Below are 13,622 nucleotides of genomic sequence, written 5' to 3'. Positions count from 1 at the left end.
TTGTCTGCATTTTAGAATTTCATCTACTCTTTGAGACAAAAATAAGAAAGGTTTATTTTGTCCAGAACCTAAATTTTCTGTAGCACATAATCGAACTCAATCTGTCTGGATAGATTATGTAAAAAATCTAAACATGGGAGCCCAGAATAGGAATGAGAGCTTCTAATCCTGTATAGCTTAATGTAATACTTAGATATACCCCAGAGTATATTAAGCAGATAATCAAAGGTCTGGAATCAGTGTAAGAATACTTGCCTTCCATGTAGGAGACCTCCTAAAAAATGTATTAGCAAAGATCCTTGAGAGATAGGAGGAAAAAAATATGAAACTATTAAACGTTACCACTTGATCTTGATGCTTGCTCTTGTAAAACTTACAAATGAAGTGGAGAAGCTTAGCCTACCAATAGGTATGCCTAAGAATCACCTTTGGGGGACCTCTTTTGCTGCTCAGATGTGGCCTCACATTGTCTAAGCCCAACTCTTCAAGTGAAACCATTGCCCTTCCCCCTATATAAGACATGACATCCAGGGGGTGAAAGTCTCCCTGGAAGCATGGGAGATGACTCCCAGGCATGAGCCTGGCCCTGGCACCATGAGTTCAACAATGTCATCCTGACCAAAAGGGGAAAAGAAGTGTAACTAATAAAGCATCAGTGGCTGGGAGAGTTCAGAGTCGACAGGTTACTCTGGAGCTCACTCTTATGCAAGCTTCAGTTAGACAGTTGATAAGTTATTGTTACTTATCAAACCCCAACCCGGCTGCACACCAGGATGGACATCAGTGAGGGGCTCTCTAGTGTCTGTGTGTCCAGTCTGTCCCCAAAATTCAGAAACTGGGAGAGCGAAAGGGGCAGGATCTTGATCAGTATGCTCTTGGGAGGGTGAGGCTGTTGCAGGAGTCCAGGAAGGAAAGACTGGTGCTGTTCTCTGTGAGGGGGACAAGGTAACACATCTCTTCTGCCACTTGAGCATGGAGGGCAGTGTGCCGATGCCCAAGCCCCCCATGTCAGTGCTTGGGGAAATGGGTTCAGCCTGCCCCGGCTGCTCTGGCTTAGGTCCGTGATGGTGTGGCCATCCAGGCGGTACTTGGTCATTCTGGGCAGTAGGCCAGCAGGCTGGCTGAGCACTGGTGCCTGCTGCAGATGTGGTGCCTGGGACTACACTGGGCTACCGCTGTCACTACCCTCTGCAGAGGGCTACTCAGGGAGGTCGTATTTACTCAGGTTCCATCTGGCATTGTTGGTCTGACCCAATCAAGTCCAGGGCTTCGGAAGTCTGGCCCCCACAGCAGGGCTAAGGAGGTTGGTGGCCTCCTCCACCCACTTGTAAGGTAGGCTCATTTCTGTTGGGAAGTACTGCTGGCCTTCCTGCTTGGGGAACTCTTCCATGGGCTCTGGTATCCACACGCCATATGGCTCTGCAGGGATAGATCTTTGCTCCTTAAGTGGCAGCTGCCCAGGCTTGCTTTTCACTGATTTCCTCTTCCTTCATGGCCAGGGGTGCCAGGGGCCAGATGGCCACAAGACTCTCCTGGCCTCCCATGGGGTGGACACTCATCCTTTCCCTTGAGCTCCAGCAGCAAGTACACAGGTGACTTGCAGTCTTTGGACTCACCAGGAAGCCTCCTGTGCCCACCTTTCTTTTGATGACGGAGCTCCAGTGATTCTTCCCAGCATTGTCTGTCCTCCCGGGCAGCATCTTGGCAACCTCAGCCTAATGGTTGCTCAGCACCTTGTGGGCTTCTTACAGATGATGCAATCCTCCTCCTCAATCCAATAGGGCTTCTTAACCTCAGGGTTAGGGTGGTTGCACCAGCACTTACAGCACTGCTTCCCTAGCCCACCCTTCAGGTGCGTGGTGACCAGCGTCTACTACTTTGCGCCATACTTCTTGACTAGCTCAATGACCTTTTAATCTTTCTCTTTGGTTGAAGGACCTTTGACAAGGTCTGGATTCAAGACCCTCAGACACCAGTACTGGCATTGCTGGTCAGTGTGTTCAGCAAAGTGGCTGGCCAGGAACTTCTAGTCTTGCTGTCCAAACTGCCTGACCAGGGCCCTCAGTTGCTCATTGTCCTTGTGGGTCCACTTGACCTTGCACTCGCTGTCCTGGATTACTCCAGCATGTCTGAATCGGTGTCCTGGTAGTGCAGCTCATCCAGCTCTGCAACCTGCCTCTCCAGACACATGGCCCTCGTCCAGGCGGCGCTGTGCCTGCCTGCCTGCCGCCCAAGCCAGGAGCCAGGCGGAGGCCGGGACCCCCAGGCCAGGCTCCAGGCTCAGCGCCGTCAGCTTGTCTGCAGGTCCCGTCGCCCAATGGCAGGGGCTGCTGTGCTGCAGGCACACTCAGAAGTATTTTCCTATCTGTCCGAGTTAAATGTTTTTAAAAGTTCACACTGGCAAAAGGCTGTAGGGAAGCCTGTGTGGATGCAGGAAACCAGCTAGGAAACCACTGCCAGGATCTAGGCAGGAGAGGATAGAGATTGGATCAAAAAGGCAGCAGAGCAGACCTATTATTTCTTATAGAAGCATCGAATGCAGAAAATTGGGCATATCACAAACTAAACATCCTGGGAGCTTCCCCACAACTCCTCCTAGTCACTAAACCCCAAAGGAAACCTGACTTCTAATAGAATAGATTTGACTTTGGACTTTACATAAATATCCTAGAGTATGTACTTAAATGACTGGCATCTTTCAACATTATATTTTGTGAGATTCATTTATATTGTTACTATCAATGTATACAGTTCATTCTCATTGCTACATAATACATCATTGTGTGAATAGATCACATTTTACATGTAAATCCAGGATATATTTAGAAAGTTGAGACAATAGAGTTGGAAGACAGATGGGATATGGGGTACTAGAGACAGGAGTTGAGTATAACTCTAAATATGTTCTAAGGAATTAGAAATGATATGTAAAAAAGGAGGAAGAGCAGATTTGGGGAGAAAAATCAGAATTTAACTTTAAACATATTAAGTTTCAGATTTCTATACCATCCTGTTTTAGTTTCTTGGCTGCTAAAACAAATACCAAGCAACAGGTGGGCTAAACAACAAGAATTTACCACCTCACAGTTTCAGAGCGCAAAAGACTTTCTTCCTCCCAGGTTTAGCATCATCTTGCTGACTGACAATCCTTTGGGTTCCTTGGCTTTTCCATCACACAGCAATATACAGGGTGATGTCTTCTTTTTCCTTTGGGTTCCCTTGACTTCCAGCTTCTGACAGCTCCCCATGGCTTCTCTCTCTTTTAGATTGTCACTCAGTATTCAAAGGACTCCAGTAATCTTTAAGTGGATTAAAGCCTAAGTTGATTCAATGGGACCACACTTTTACTGAAGTCACTCCTTGAGAAGATCTTATTTATAATGGGGCCACACCCACACAAAAGCAGATCAAGACTAAGAACATGTCTAATCCGGGGGTACACAATTTCATCCGTCACACACCCCAACAGAGATATGTAGCAGGCAGTGGATATATGAGCTTAATGTTCCAGGGACGGTACTGGCCATTATAAGTAGGAGAATCACCAGGGTAGAGCTGGCATATTACATACATGGGATGAGATGAGCTCCCTGAGAAGTGAGCATTGCTAGAGAAGCTGCCACATAAAGACTGTGCAGTGAAACATTATAGCCTTTAGGGTCTAGAGAGAAAAGAAAGACAACTATAACTTAGAGGCATTTGAAAAAGTAGGTCTTTAACCAAGAAAGTATATGTGGAATGTAAATATTTAGCAGCGTAATGCCAGCTCCATTTTGGGGAAAGTACATTTTCCTCACAATTGTCACTGGAAAGGAGGAGGGGACAGGGTGAGGATGGAACTAATCAACACATTGTTTTCTAAATGATGCTTCTGTCTACATGAACCTTGGTAAGAAGTTTTCTACTTCATTCACTTAATTCCTTATGACCATAAGGAAAGTTGAGTCTGCACTTTAATTTAACAATAAAGCTAAAATATCATTGCTTAACATTATTAGAATTTTAAGGCATATATGTTTTGTTTTGTTTTTTTTTACATATAGCTGTGGTGAAGTGCACACTGTAAAAGCTCAAACATGTTGCATGAATTATACCATATGCAATTCAGACTATTTGGTGACAACTACATGCATTTTATTGTACTACATCTGATGAAGTTATGAACCTTCCTCCTCAGGAAGCTAGTATAGAACTACAATATGACCTGGCAACCCACTATGAGGTATATACCCAAAAGAATTGAAAGCAGGGACTCAAACAGATATTTGCACATCAGTGTTCACCATGACATTATTCACTGTCAAAATGTAGACACAACCCAAGAAGTGTCCATTAATCAATGAACAGAAAAGCAAAATATGGTATATATACAATGGAATATTATTCAGTCATTAAAATGAGTTAATTCCTGATACATGTGACAATATGGGTGAACTTTGTAGACATCATGTTGAGTGAAATAATCCAGACACAGTAGGATACATAACATACGATCTTATTGATTTGAAACAATTAGAATAAGCAAATTCAAAGAGTCAGAATCTAGAATATAGGTTACCAGGAGATGGTATGGGAATAAGGCTTAAAATACACAGGGTTCCTATTTGGAATGATAGAAATGTTTTCTTAATGGATGATGGAGATGGTAGCACAGTTAACAGCATGGAAATAAATATCTGAATATGATTAAAGGGGGAAATGTTAGATTTAATAAATGTTGTCATGGTCAGGTTTATGTATCAAGTTGGCCAGGTGGTGGTGCCTTGTCATCTGGTCAGGCAAGCGCTGGCCTATCTGTTGCTATGAGGACATTTCAGGGACATAAATCATGATTACATTGGTTGTATCCACAGCTGATTGCATTTGTAATCAGCTAAAGGGGGTGTCTTCTGCAATGAGTGGTGATTAATCTAATCACCGAAAGACTTCTAAGGGGGATTCAGAAGAGACAGTCACTCTTCTTGCTTCAACTGGTGAACCTTTCCTGTGGAGTTCATCTAGACCCTTCACTGGAGTCACCAGCTTCACAGCCTGCCCTATGGATTTTGGACCCTTCCATTCTCAGTGTTGTCCAGCCAGCCTCTCCTGAGAGTTCACTGAGGATCTTCATCGGCTACCAGCTTATGGCCTGCCCTATAGACCTTTAACTCTACCTTCCCACGGTTATGTGAGACACTTTCATGAATTTTATATCTCTGGATATCTCCTGCTGATTCTGTTTCTCTAAAGAACCCTAGCTAATACATATGATAAAAGCATTTTTTAAAATCCATGGTAATGTACTAAACGAATAACGAACCCTATGTTAAACCACGGACTATCCATATAACCTACTTGAGGAATGAACAAATTCCTTTAAAATTGAGTTATATAGACATGCTTACTCCGTGTGTGTGTGTGTATGAGAGAGAGAGAGAGAGAGAGAGAGAGAGAGAGAGAGAGAGAGAGAGAGAGAGAGAGAAAGAGAGAGAGAGACTTGAGATGCGGACGGGGAGATACATGTTCTTACCTGGGAAACTGACCTGCTCCTGAGGGTAGGAATCATAACGTCATGAGAAAGATAGTAAACCCTTGAAAGACTGCAGGGTAGAACCCATGTTCTCCTGTCTTGACCACAGGACAGCTGAGAATCTCAAGGCAGCCCATGAATTCCACTGACTGTCTCTTTATGAAGGCTAGAAAGCAAGGACTTTGGGCAAGGTGATGGAAAGTTGAGGCAATTTTCCTCAAATTTGGAAACAGTACTTTTTTTTTTTTTTTTTTTTAATCCATGCACTATCTTACTGTTCTCCTTCACTCAGCTAAAAGAGAAATGTGCCCATGGTTGATAGGGAAAGAGCCTGAGGGAGAAACGAGAGAGGTGGGAGTGAACTTATGGAGGCCAGCCTGACAGTGACAGCAGTAATTGAATTTCAATAAAAATTAAGATGAAAGTGAAGGTTAGGAGACAAAAAGGTGGGCCACCTTCAAATTCAGGATTATACTGCAGAGTTTAATAGAAGGAATGGCACAAGAGAGTGTGTGATGTCTTGTCAAGTACAAAGAATTAAATCTACAGAAGTTCAGAGTAGGGAGAAAAACTTTCACATTGGGAAAGTCAAAAAGGGATTTCTTGAAAAGGGGCTCTTGCAATTTAAGAGGGGCTGTGAAATCATAACACACTAGAGATTTCAGTTTTGCAACCCTACTAGACATTTCATTTCTGTTAACTAGTGTTAAGTAAAATAAAAGCCCTCCTGAATTGGGCATTGCTGGTCAAAACCCCTTTTGAGAAAGGGCTTTCCCAGAAGATATAAATAACTGATTGCAGGGAATTACTGAGAAAATGGAACACACCCTACAAAACTTCAGATAAGCAATATCTGGTAAGAAACCATTTTTGGTCCAGTAGAGAGAGTTTATCAGAATGGACAAGCATACTGGTCAATGTAAATCTGCTTCTCACTTTGCTAGACCCTCCCCACGCCGACCCCTCGCCTCAAGTAAAATGGAAATTTAAAAATGTCAGCCACTACGAATATTTCCTCACTTGTTTCTCTGTGCTCCCTATATGGGTTTCCAAGAGGAAGCTCAGTGGAGCACTCTTCCACTTCTTAATGGGATGCTTCCTGGTTTGGGAATCACGCAATAAAGTTGGGAGATAGTAAATTTAAGGTTTTTCTTTTAACACTAGACATGCCAGCAAAAGGCCAGCAAATGTTTTATTTCCTGCAATTGTCTGGGACATAAAGGTCATTTGACTAAAGCTAATTAACCTGATCCAGTCCCTGGCCTCTTTCTGGCACAGGGTTTCTAGCCCCTGGGGGCCAGCAGGTTCCCTGAGCTGCTCTTTCTCCCCCAGGCAAGTTAGAGAACTTGTATCAGGATGCTCAGGGGGACTCCGAATGTCAACATGAATTCTAAACACTCAAGAGAAAATTATGGTTGACATCAGATTAGAAACCGCAAATTACTGAGCACAATAGCAGACAATTCAAGGAATTAACTTGAAAGAGGGAGGGAAACTGACAGAAGAGCAAAGGACAAACCCTATTTAGATCAGAGGAGGAAGGGAGGTGACATGGACATACTGAGAATGTTGGTGTAGTTCAAAAGCAAGATTTAGAAGACCTAGAAGTTCCACTGCCTGTAGATCACCAAATCCCTTTCCTGGGAAGGGGCTACCATTTGTTTTCATGCCAGCTTCACACCATCTACCTTCTACCACTCACCAGCTACTGCCTTTTACCCTGGAGGCAGTTACATGCCATTGTTGGGCAAAGCAATTCTTATGTAGGTATTGAACAATTAATTACTTAGGTATCTTGCCCATGAAAGAAAACAGTCCATATAATTTCACAGCATTTGTGGGGGAGAGAAGAAATTTTCTCTTCTACAAAGTTAAATTGAAAGATAAAAATCTTGAAGCTGAGTACACATTTAAAGAAAGGTAGGAAACAAGACTTTGTTAGCTAAAGCTTTGATACTAAACTCTGTTAGCTAATGTTTTTATAAGGTAGCTTGTAAGCTGTCATTTTATATATAAAATTAAACACGGAGAATTATTTCAAAAATATTCTAAGAAAACTTAAGATGGTTTTGCAAGATGGTTTTGTTGTTGTTGTTTTCCATTTCATCCTCAATACCACTAAAACAGAATACAATTTATGATTTCACTTCAAGCACTCATTATAAATCAACGTACAAATCAGAAATTTCAAAGAAAGGCTTTTTATTTTAAGCTAAATAGAAGAGCTTTAATAGCAAAATGATTTGGTAATAAAGTTCTGATGATTTTTAGATTCCCATTAAAATATTATGGAGTGTGAATAGCTTTTACAATGTGATTGTGTGATTGTGAAAACTTTGTGTGTGATGCTCCTTTTAATAAGGTATAGACAGATGAGCAAAAAATATGGATAAGAAATAAATAATAGGGGGAACAAAGTTTAAAATAAATTGAGTAGATTGAAATACTAGCAGTCAATGAGAGGGAAGGGTAAGGGATATGGCATGTATGAGTTTTTTCTTTTTTCTTTTTTCTTTCTTTTGCTGGAGAGATGCAAATGTTCAAAAAGATGATCACGGTTATGTATACACAACTATGTGATGATACTGTGAGCCACTGATTGTAACCATGTTAAGAATGTTTGTATGTTGTTTACAACAACAACAACAACAAAAAGCCACTAATCTACGTTTTATTCTATAGATTTTTCCATTCCAGATATTTCATATAAATGTGATCATAAAATACAAAAAAAAAAAAAATATATATATATATATATATAATGGAGTGAACAATAAAGAAGAGAATAGATTTTAGGTTTATTTTTGTACAGCTTAAATCGGGTTTTGCAGTTCTCTAGATCCCTTCAGTTTGGGAATGTATGCTTTTGGACTAAGCAGTTGTCTGTTTTGCTCTGAAATAAAGCCGATTCAGAACAATTACAAGAACTTCCAGAATTCTTAAAATTCTGATCAGTTTTGCGTACAATTGCCCCAGGGTTTCCTTAAATTTGAATTCTGTCAGAAAGCTGTTTTCTGTTATTCTTTACTTAGTTCTAATTCAGATACTTTCACATAAAAGAATAAACACCTTTGCAGTCTCTACATACTTTTTGACCTTCCAAACAGTGAAAAAAATCAAATCAATTATAAGTATTTAAGAAACGGTTAACTACTGTTACCATGCAAAAGTGCATCTTGTGCTGTTTTGACAAATGTGAAATACACTAAAGCTCCTAAGACATCTGTATCTTTTTTCTTTTTAAATATTGTTTCTTTTAAGTCCATGGTTGAGTGAAAAAAAAATAAGAAAAAGTACCTTTATATCTTCTCTCTTGAAGTTCCTGAAACTGTATATTGGATGCTTTATCATAGGAATATTTATGCATAACATTTTGAATCAAATGTGGACAAAGTATGAAGTGGATACATTTTATGAAGTGAAAAGATAAGACACTTCCTGAGTTAGAGTAAGTTCAGAAATTTGAAATAATTTACAATTCATGATGTTGACTTTCTATCTAAACTAAGAAAAAGGACTGCTTGGGTTAGTGTCTTAACCTTCTTAAGCCATTTGCTTGGGTTAGTGTCTTAACCTTCTTAAGCCATTTAGGGAACTAGACCAGATAAGGGATTCCTAAACTGAGTTCCAGGAATGAGAATTAACTCAAGGGAGTCCATAAAACTTTGAAATTCTATGTGGTTTCCATTGGAGTGTATGTGCTTTTCAGTACATTTCTGTTTTGGTAGGGAAGAAAATCCTTGGTTGTCATCCAAACCTTGGAGGGGTTGCATTCTCCCTGCAGAAGTTTAAAAACTGCTGAGTTAAAAGATAAGATCCTCAGATAATGATGACAGCCATCTGGCAATTTCCTTTTCTGAACATCACATCCAGGTTGGTCAGGGGGAGCACGAAGACTTTACAAAGTCCACCATATTCAGGTTGCCTGCGACACAGAAGCTCTTACAAAATTTGGTGATTTCGTGTATGGAGTTAAATCTTGTTCCATAAGTATGATAAAAATAGCAGGGATGGATGGAGAAAGAATGAGGTCAGAGTTAATGACAGACCAGAAAGGGAGGAAGAAAAAAAAATGAATCTTGTCCATTTGTCACCCTGCTCCTTTTATGAATTAGAGAGAAGTCAAAGTCATCTGGAGCCACCACAATCTCCTAGTGGACAACTGTCTACCAGCTGCCTTTGTTTCGTCCTGCCCTCTCTCTCCTGTCATAGCAGAAACAAGTAAGGGAGACGAGTCCTTCCAAACTTTCCTAAAGCCAGTCAACCCTAAGTTCTCCAGGAGGATTCCTTCTGCTGTGCCACATCACAAACACTTGAGAAAATGCTTCTTCTTAAAAGACAGCATTAACCTCAAAATCATTTTTTCCCATTGAAAACATCTTTCAAATTAAAATCAAATAAATGGGAACATATCATTTCAGACATAAATGTCCACTCTTATCTCTGTTGGAAATATGATAAATGAGCAGAGTGAGTTTTCCTTCTATGTGAAGGGAACGACTTCCTCTAATTAGGGGTTTTTGTAGAGGTAGTGATGACAGGAGACCCATTTTAAATGTTCAGCCCACTCCTGCACACACACAAACAAAGCAGACATCTGTCACTGTAAAGGCCTAGGACAGCATATTTGCCTACCCTTGGCTGGAAGTAATTGATTTTTCTAAGCAAGGGAAGAAAGGCCATGTGTGTTGGTCCAAGACAGTGTGGTTGTAAACTATGGCCTGTGAGCCAAATCCCACTTGCCACTTGGTTTCTGTTTGTTTCTTTGTCTGTTTGTTTCATTTTGTTTTCTTTATTTTTCTTTTTTTGCATGGGCAGGTTCCAAGAATTGAACCTGGGTCTCCGGCATGGCAGGCGAGAATTCTGCCACTGATCCACCATCACACCACCTGCCCCTTGTTTTTATAGCACTTGAAAGATATTTTTATTACATTTTTTAATGGTTGCTGTATAACTAAATAATACCCTCAATCTTGCCCACAAAGCCTAAAATATTTCTGGCTCTTTAGAGAAGGAAAATCTGCTGACACCTGTTCTCTGAAATACACATGATAGAAAAGTTAAAGACAGAGAGAGCATAAGAGCAATAAAAGAAAATAAATTTAGTTTACTCCTACATATCAACACAGATACAAACATCTTAAATAAAATAACAACAAAAAAATCTATCAAAGTATCACAGATACATATTCATCATGACCAGGTAGAATTCTTCTCAAATATTCAAGGGTGGATCAACATCAGAGCATTTAAGAATGGAATTGTCATACTAAGAGATTAAAGGAGGTAAATTAGAAGTAATACAGGAAATGCATCTAATAATATAATGGAATATAAAATAGAAGAAGGCTATAAAGTGAACAAACAAGACCATTGCTTGATTCTAACAGAGCAGGCATTCACATGTCATTTCGTTCACTCTAATGTAAAATATATATATTATATATATATCATTTCCTTTTATTCTTGTCTCTGAAAAAGCAAAATCAAAAATCAAATAAAGCTTAGACCATCTCTTCCTGACTACCTGTTCTTGCTATCTTGATTCTATATATATCAACTGCTTTTAGTAAAGTTTTATAGGTTAGAAATGAGGATGCAAATTTGGGATTTTCCTCTTATAGGAGAAAATAGACTGCCAATACATAATGCATTTAATAAAATCAGGCCTGACTTTATTTTGCTTTGGGAAAGTGGGAATTAATGCCATAAGTTCACTCATTCATTCATTCATTCATCTATACACTATGGAAGCCAGGCACTGGTTGCACAGACATGTTTTATCCCAGTTGGTGCTCAAGCAGGACTCACATATACAAATCTGGCCAACCTGCATAAATCATGTTGTGAACTAATTTCAAGGGAGTGTTTTCATTATCTGTAATGGACTACTCACAGAATATGCTCTTAGCTCTGCAGAAAGAAGCAATTAAAAATTGTACTGATGTGACTGAGCTCTTTAAAATACTCCATGTAGCTTTGGCACAAATAACTAAAAGGGTTATAGATTAAGCTAATTCTTTTATCTCCTAGGGTACATAATCGGCAAATGTATTATTTCTGGAATATAAGAACAACCATCTGTCCTCAATTAAAGAAAAATGCATGATATCACTGCAAAAACATGATGCCATTGTTTCAGAGTTCCTGAAATATGGTTAGCAAACCAGTGAAAGCTGAGACATCCATTTGTAATTTTAGAATTGTTTTATGTATGGGGAATTGATTTCTTGGATGTGCATATATATCTGGCAACAATTCCACCACAATTGAACTGTTCATGGCTTCTGCCATTTCCCAATTTTCTGAGTTATTGCTTTTCATTTTTATGGTGCTTTTTTTTCTGCCCTGAATATTATATACTTAACTTGTCTTAGAAATTTAATGTAGCTTTTAAAACAGCATAAGTTTGGAAAACTTTTCATTTATCATGGAAGATAATTCTGCCTCTGCTACAATGGTAACTGCTTTGGTATTCTCCAGGCACCATTACACAAAGCAGCATCACATGGTACCTTTATAACTTTGTATCCTGGTTTTATACTTGTTTATTCAAACAAATACATAAATAATAATACAAAATATTTACTGTAGCCTTAGCCAGTTGCCAGAATTCATTGGGCACTCAACAGAGACAAATATAAACAAAAACTATAAAATAAATGGCCTTGTCCTTTCCTTGAAGGAACCTCAGGTATAGCAAAGACCATCCTGTGAAACCAGTGATGTAAAAGAGGCTGGTCGGGTGAAGAGGGCACAGATGATCCATCCACTAGGTCTTGGTGATAGTAGGGAACTACATTTACATGATTTGACATTTCCACTTTAAAAAAATAAAAAATAAAAAATTTAGTGGTCTTCATTCATCTTTCTATTTCAAAGTACATCTCTGAAACTTGTTGGACTCTAATTTTCCAAATCTGCATATATTCATAGGTGAGAATATAATCACAAGGTTCTTGCCTATTTATAACCATTGAGTGACTCTAGGAATATACAAGTGGATAAAGCTCCCTCCACTCATGGCCTTAACATCCCTTGTTTAGGTAACTGTAAAGAGTCAATAATAAAATTATTTATATCAAAACTACAATCTCAAAAAGAAATGCTTGGTGGAAAAATAATGAAATGCAACCTGCCACACAGCATACAAAAAAAAAGCTAAACAAACAAACAAACAAAAAAATGCGTAGTGTCTTGAATTAAAGATTCAAGTGTTTTTTTGAATTACATGGAGAGGAAGATTTGTGAGATTTCTCTAGCAAATTAATAAAATTTAACAATAAATAAAGGTGTCACTACCATGCCAGAGTGGAAGTGGGCTGGTGGGAGATATGGTGGTGGCGGTGTCCATGCACTCGGCTAACACCAGGACAGAGACTCAAGGATAGAGGCAAAAAACACAACACACACATAAAAAAATAAAATAAAATAAAATGGCAACTTTTGCTTTTAGAACATCAAACATGCCCCAAACTTCATCTATTCCACCTGCCCTCTAACTGTTAAATCTCATTGGGCCTCTGTTTTCATTTTTAAAAAATGCTACAGCTTATTTAAGTTCCTTTTAAGTTCCAAAATCCTGTTATTCTTTGTATTTAGTTCATTTAATTATGACCTCGGGACAAATGGCAAAAGAAATGATGCCAAATAATCTCTAATAAATCATGAAATAATGGTTCCAAGACTGAAAGATTTTTTTTAAGCAGAGAGAAAATAAAAAGTTAAAGTAGATACACAGCAGTCTGTATCTTCTACTACCAAAATACCATAAAATGCAGAATCTTTAAAACAGAAAATGAAAAGACCCAAGACTTTAGTTCCTTCTATTGCAATTGCTTTCCAACAGTCATTCATAGCCTGTGAGCCATGCAAAATAACAGAATCACAGCCCTGTCCATCTGTCAGCAGCTGCTGCTATTGTTAAGTCTTTCCTCTGAATACTGCCTCCATGCCAAGAAGTGGTCTAAATAGATGAGCTCAGCATTATTAAAGATATAGTCAAATCACAAATGGATGGCTTTTAAATATTTACTAGTGATAAACACAAACACTAGTGTTACTATTTTTTTTAATTTTATTTTAAACAATGAACAAACATAGAAACATTCTT

General features: G+C 39.1%; 1 protein-coding gene and 1 pseudogene across 9 annotated transcripts in view; both read right to left on the bottom strand.

The window, feature by feature from the left end:
- CTNNA2 (catenin alpha 2) overlaps positions 1–13,622 on the bottom strand; it is a 1,185,776-nt gene that overhangs the window by 903,190 nt on the left and 268,964 nt on the right. The window lies entirely within an intron of this gene.
- Positions 746–2,190, bottom strand: LOC143661693 (myb-related protein B pseudogene; annotated as a pseudogene).

This window comes from Tamandua tetradactyla, chromosome 17, assembly GCF_023851605.1.
Source record: "Tamandua tetradactyla isolate mTamTet1 chromosome 17, mTamTet1.pri, whole genome shotgun sequence".
In the NCBI taxonomy this organism is placed as follows: Eukaryota; Metazoa; Chordata; class Mammalia; order Pilosa; family Myrmecophagidae; genus Tamandua; species Tamandua tetradactyla.
Note: the sequence above shows the minus strand (reverse complement) of the source record. Positions and strands in the feature narration are given on the sequence as shown.